Source organism: Sturnus vulgaris, chromosome 13, assembly GCF_052056855.1.
Source record: "Sturnus vulgaris isolate bStuVul1 chromosome 13, bStuVul1.hap1, whole genome shotgun sequence".
NCBI lineage: Eukaryota > Metazoa > Chordata > Aves > Passeriformes > Sturnidae > Sturnus > Sturnus vulgaris.
In genome coordinates, this window is record NC_142255.1 from 926913 (window position 1) to 932584 (window position 5672).

Sequence of the window (5672 nt, forward strand, 5' to 3'; positions counted from 1 at the left end):
CCCTTTCTTCCCAGAAATGCACCTTCTCAGCTCAATTTATAAGGAAAAAGCTCTTGAGGCAGAAGAAGCGATGCCATCACCACCGACATAAGACAAGCCAGGTTCAAAGAAGTGCAAGGGGACTTTGTAACTGAGGCAAGGGAGAGATTATTTGTGGCTACCACCCAGCACAGGGCTCCAGACAGACAGATGGATCCCCCCCAAAAAAATCACACCGCTTTCAGCACACAGAGAGATAACAAGTATCTTAAGAGACACATCCATGAACACACACACTGGCCCCCTGAGGCTAGCGAGCAGCCTAAATGGTGACTCACCAAACACACAGACCAAGTCTGAGTGCCTGGCTTGGAGAAAGGAATAAAATCCGCTCCCTGTGCTCTGGCCATACTCAATTACAGGTCATTCCAACTTGCTTGATAATTAATTTCCTCCAGTAGCTCTAACCAGAGACAGCCCTTGCCCTGCATGCCAGGCCAGTCCAGGTGAAACATTAAATCCTTGTCTTCTCCCACCACAGAGATGCCACGTTCCTGGTGCCATGCACATCTCCCTTCTCCTTATAGGAGAGGAGAAAACCTCACTGGATGAACAAGGGCATAAAAGGGCAAGGATTTGTGTTTTGCAACTGAAACAGCCTCAAAATAATAAAATAGTAATTATTTTTGGTCAAGAGCTAATCAATAAAATCATCTGCCTGGATTTTCTGAGTGCCGTGCATGTGCGGTCGCATACTGCCAACAAAGAGCTAGAAATGTGCGGCATAATCTGATGCTGGAGTCATCGCACAAAGAGTGGAAACAGGTTTTCCTGAGGATGTCCAGGAGACGAACTGCCTGCACACGATGGAGCCCAAAATCCAGCCCCAACACCGGCATCCTTGCATACTCCCCAGAAGGCGGGGGGAAAGAGCCCATGGGGCTTTTCGGTGCACACTTTAGAAAATGAGTGTCTAACACCTCCTCCAAGGAAAAGGGCCTTCCCAGAAAGGGAGGAAAAAGCGAAGGAAGGCAAAAGGAAGGCTACTCGGAGATGGAGGGAAGCCAAGTCTCGCAGACCAGACCTGAACCTGTGACCTTCCCCGTGTACACAACGGGCGGGAGAGCGCACGGCAGGAGTGCTTGCCCCGCTGGCCGCCCCAGCCCTCGCGGGACAACCGGCCACGTTGTCACCGGCGGGGTCACCTCCAGATCGGCCCCGCTGGCCAACGGGGGCTCGAAGGACCTGAAGGAGGGCGGCTCGTCCTGCGACACCCGGCCGCCAGCACACGGCCCGGCCCCAGTGGTGTCGCCCGGAGGGGCTCCGCTCTCGGGGTCTGATCCGCCCCAAACTCACAGGGACTCGCTAAACGCATCGGGGAACATTTAATCTTCCGGGATTTGTGCCGAGAACCCCCTACCGGCATTACAAAAGAGCTGGGGTCAAGGGAACCTCCGCTCGCGCTGCACCTCTGCTCCTGTGCCCCCAAACCCTGCCTGCACAGAGACGGGGGTCAAGAGGGGTGACCCCGCCTCCGCCCAGGAACGCCGCTATCCTCTCGAGAGCCCCCTCTCCGCCTGCATCACTCCCCGCAACCCCAATCCTTCCCACAAAACCTGGCATGGCGGTGACCCCATGCAGGGAGACACCCCTTCCCTCCACCCGTGGGAACCCCGGACTCTGAGCCCGACCCTCGCGACGGCAAAGGCGGGGCCTCGCACCCCTCGGGGGGACCCGGCCCCCAAACGGCCACAACACCCGCGGGGGCTCCTTCCCAACGGCCATGGGAGGGACCCGCAACCGCCCCCGCGGTCACGGGGAGGGGGGGGACGAAGGGCACACAGATCCTCGTCCCCAGCGGTCCCGGAGGGAGGCTCTCGGAGCTCCATCCCCACGGCGAGAGATGAGGGCGGGGGAGCCACATATCCTCGACCCCAGTGGTCGCAGGAGTGGGCAGCACACAGACTCCTCAAGGGTCCGTGTGGGGGAGCACAGCCCCATTCCCAGGGGTCACAGAGGAGGGGGGTGAGCACTGAAACTCCCGTTCCCAATGGTCATGGGGGAGGGGTATCCAGAGCCCCGTCCGTAAGGGTCACGGCGGGGGGGGGGGAGGGGGGGAAGGGCCACAGCCGCGTTCCCAGGGGTCACAGGAAGGAAGGGGGGAGGGCACGTATCCCCATCCCGGAGGTCATGGCTCACGACAGCCCAGGCCCATCCCGCGCGGAAAGGGCAGGGGGGATGCCCGAAGCCCAAGGGGAGCCCCAACCGCCACCCCCCCACACACCTCCCCCCGCCCGCGGCGGGGCGGCGTGGCGCGGGGCCGGCCGGGCGCGCACTCACCCGGTCGCTGGGGTATCCGCCCTAGGTGCGCTCCATGTGGGTCGCGCCGGAGCCGGCGCTGCGGGCCGGGGCCGGGCCGGGCCGGCCGAGGCCGCCACGCGCTGAGGCCGCGCCGCGCAGGCCGCGCCGGGTCCGCCGGGCGGGGCGGGGCGGACACGGCGCAAAACGCGGAGGGCGGAACGTGGAGCGGCGTCCCCGGGAGGCGGGAGAACACGGAGCGGATATCCCGCCTGAAGGATCGGGAGCCGGAGACAGACAAAGCCCGGAGCGGAGCATTCCCTGCCTTAGGAGCCGAAGCCGCCGTAGAGCCTCCTCGGAAATGGCGGGGGGAATCTTTTGGGGGTGTTTCACTCTCTAAGCGGTGTCTTGTGAGGCCTCTGCCCGGCACGGTCCCCCCAAGGCCACGCTTTTAGCTCCCTCAGCCAGCACAGAAAGGCAGGGGGCCGGAATAATCACCACCCCGGGGCATCCACACCTACCTCAAAATCCACCACATTGTGCTCCACGCTGCCACTTTTCCTTTCAAAACACTCTTCTGGATGGAAAGAACACCTGAGTCCCCAGCCGTTCTCATGCCCTGGAGGTGACATGTCCCCTAAACTCTCCCCACCCAAAACCTCAGCAGCAGCCCTGATGACCGGGGAGGAAATTCAAGCTCATCTCAACCCTGGCCCCTGGATAATCCAAAGCCTCTGCTCCTTTTCCCAAAGCCTCAGCATCAAGCCCCACTGTTCGGTGAGGAAATTTCGGTTCACCTCAGCGGGGATGTCCCAGTCCTATCTCCATAACACCCCAAATCCAGGAAGGTGAAGCAGTACAGCAAGCTGTGCCAATGGGAGATAAGATGCAGGGTCCAAGCTGGCATCTGTCAGTGCTGAGCATGGAGCAGGAACATGCACGAATCTGCAGGTCCTGCAGATGGAGAGGGGAGCACCAACTCCATCCACCCAGCCAGGGTCTGCTCTAAGTATTCCAGGCCAAAGAGGTGGCACCATTCCTTGAGTGTGCCACCATCCAGTGTGGTTTCAGGAGAGCACCAAAGGAGATGCCAAATTCTTCTGATGCTTTTTGCCCCAAATAACAACACAAGACCCAAATCCCTGGCAAAGGAGGTGATGCCGAGAAGGCCAGAGGTTTGGGTGTCTCAATGCTTTTAGGGCTGGAGCAGGTGGGAGGGAGCCAGAAGATGTTTAAAGCAACAGGAAAAGAGGGGTGAGAAGAGAATTCTTACAGCCCAAAAGAGAGAAAGAGGAGAAATCCTTCCTTATACTGATGAGGAGAAACTGTTCTTGCACAGCACAGAGCCAATGCTGGCAGGCTCCAAGACAACCTGCATTAATAAAACCAGGTCAGTTTTTACTGAAGTATTTTCAAGGATTGGGTAAAATGTTTTATGGGCATTTGCTGTTGATGTTCATCAAATCTCAGACCAGGAATGGTGCTTCCAAAGGTGGAAAAACAGCATCAGACAGGAATGCAGGCTGAACCAGGGGATGGGTCAGTGCATCTTTCCTGGCAAAATTGTGATGCCATAAATACAGGAGGAATATAAAACTCCTGCCAGGCAAGGCAGTTCCATTGGGAATTATCTCAGCATAGCTCCAATGACATGTTTTGCCACGACCAAGAGCAGGGCCTGTGCTCCAGCCTGCCTGCAGCTGTCAGATCCCACAGAATCCAACAGATGATGGTGGACGTGAAACCCTCAGGAATGAAACCTGCAGGCACCAGGTAGATGTGAGTTGTGAGTGACAAAGGACAGGGAGGTGACAAGGCAGCAGGGGTGGATGCAGGAAATGGATCTGGTTTAATATGGAGCCAAATCATGGGCTCATATTAAAGCCTAGCTCAGGCATGGGATGGGTGATCCATCTGGGGAAGCAGTACCTTGGGATGGAGATTTTAACAGGCACTAGGTGTGATGGGAAGGTGGGATTTTGTGGGATCACAGAGTTGGTACAAGATCCCACTCTGTCATGGTCTTGTCTGATGGTCTGATGGCGCTGCACTCCTGGGATAGGAGCAGGAGCTGCACCATCTGGAGCCAGCCTGGCACTTCCTCCCCTGGGTGCTGACTTCCAACCCTCTGTGTCTCACCTCTCTCACACAGCCCACAAGGAAGGCCCCTCCTGCCTCCTTCTTCCCAAGGCACCAAGACCCTGGGATGACTCCCCAAGCCCCCCATCCCTCTCCAGCTCTGCTCCTATTGACACCATATATATTCTCCCTCACTCTGAAGGGACATCCACAAAGACAGTAGAATCTCCATGTAAGAAAAGTGCAGGGAAGTCTCTAGGAATCTCAGCACAGCTGACTGGACCATAGTGGAGGGACACAAGGGATAGAGCAGATAGGGGAATGTATCCAGAGGAGGAAGGAAGGAGGAGAATTCCATCACCCTTGGCATTGAACAGCAGCTCCCACACCATAAACTCTGTGCCAATTGCGGGCAGCTCAGAGCTGAAACACCCGTAAGGGTTTTCCCACTGAGGAATAACTTGGGTGGGTGTTGGATCCAGCACCTCAGAGATCCCACAGGAAGCAAATGGAGCCAGAAGAAAACTCCCAGGGCAAAAGGCATGGGATGATTTCCAGCGCTACAGCACAAAGGCTTTGCACCCTCCTCCTCCTCTCCCATGGGCAGAGGGCTGGGACAACCTACACCCAGGGACTGTGCCAAGCAGTGGAGCTGGCAGCTCCCACTGCATTCCTGGCATTCCAGGAGCTCTTAGACCATGGCAAGGCAGAGCCTGGAGCACCAAAGCACAAAGGGATCGAAGCCCAGTATACACCAGTGCACGATGAGCATGGACATGGTAATGTCGGGAGAGGCTCAGTGTGAGGAAGCAGAGAAGAAGGTAAAATTCCGATTATTCCAAAGGTGTTCTACACACAGCTGCTGGGGGCCAGGTCATGGGGGGGTGGCTGCTGTTTCAGTACAAATCAGCAGAAGAACGTACGGCTGGGCACTCAGCAGTGATTCCAAAGGACTGGAAAAGCACCTGTGAGTAGGCAAAGAGCCCACCTCTAATCCCAAACTTCCCATGCCCACTTCGCAGGGTTCAGGCTCTCTGACTATTGGGAGCCATCCCCCTCATCTCCTCAGCTTCTCACCCTTTTCCTCCCATAGAGCAAAAAACACCTCAAGGCACTTTTTGGAGAGGGAGATCCTTCCAAAGCCAGGATGGAGCTGGGCTGCCTGCTGCCCGAGAGCTCCCCATGATGGTTCTAGGACCCGCTGCTCCTGGGGGTGCCAGAAATTGTCGAACTACATCCTGTCAAGCTCCATCTCCCACCCACCTTTGTCTGCAGCACGGGACCTCCCTGGAAGCACAGGGCTGTTGGGCCAGGTC

The 5672-nt window shown here is 57.3% G+C and overlaps 1 protein-coding gene across 3 annotated transcripts in view; it reads right to left on the reverse strand.

The window, feature by feature from the left end:
* Positions 1–5672, reverse strand: part of ZNF609 (zinc finger protein 609) — a 66298-nt gene that overhangs the window by 60461 nt on the left and 165 nt on the right. For 2 of the 3 annotated variants that reach the window (XM_088172289.1, XM_014889987.2), the window contains exon 1: positions 2320–2431. The exons of the other annotated variant lie outside the window; for it this stretch is intronic. The gene's annotated coding sequence lies outside the window, so the exon portion shown is untranslated. Of the gene's footprint in view, positions 1–2319; positions 2432–5672 lie in introns of those variants that run through there. 3 annotated transcript variants of the gene reach the window in all.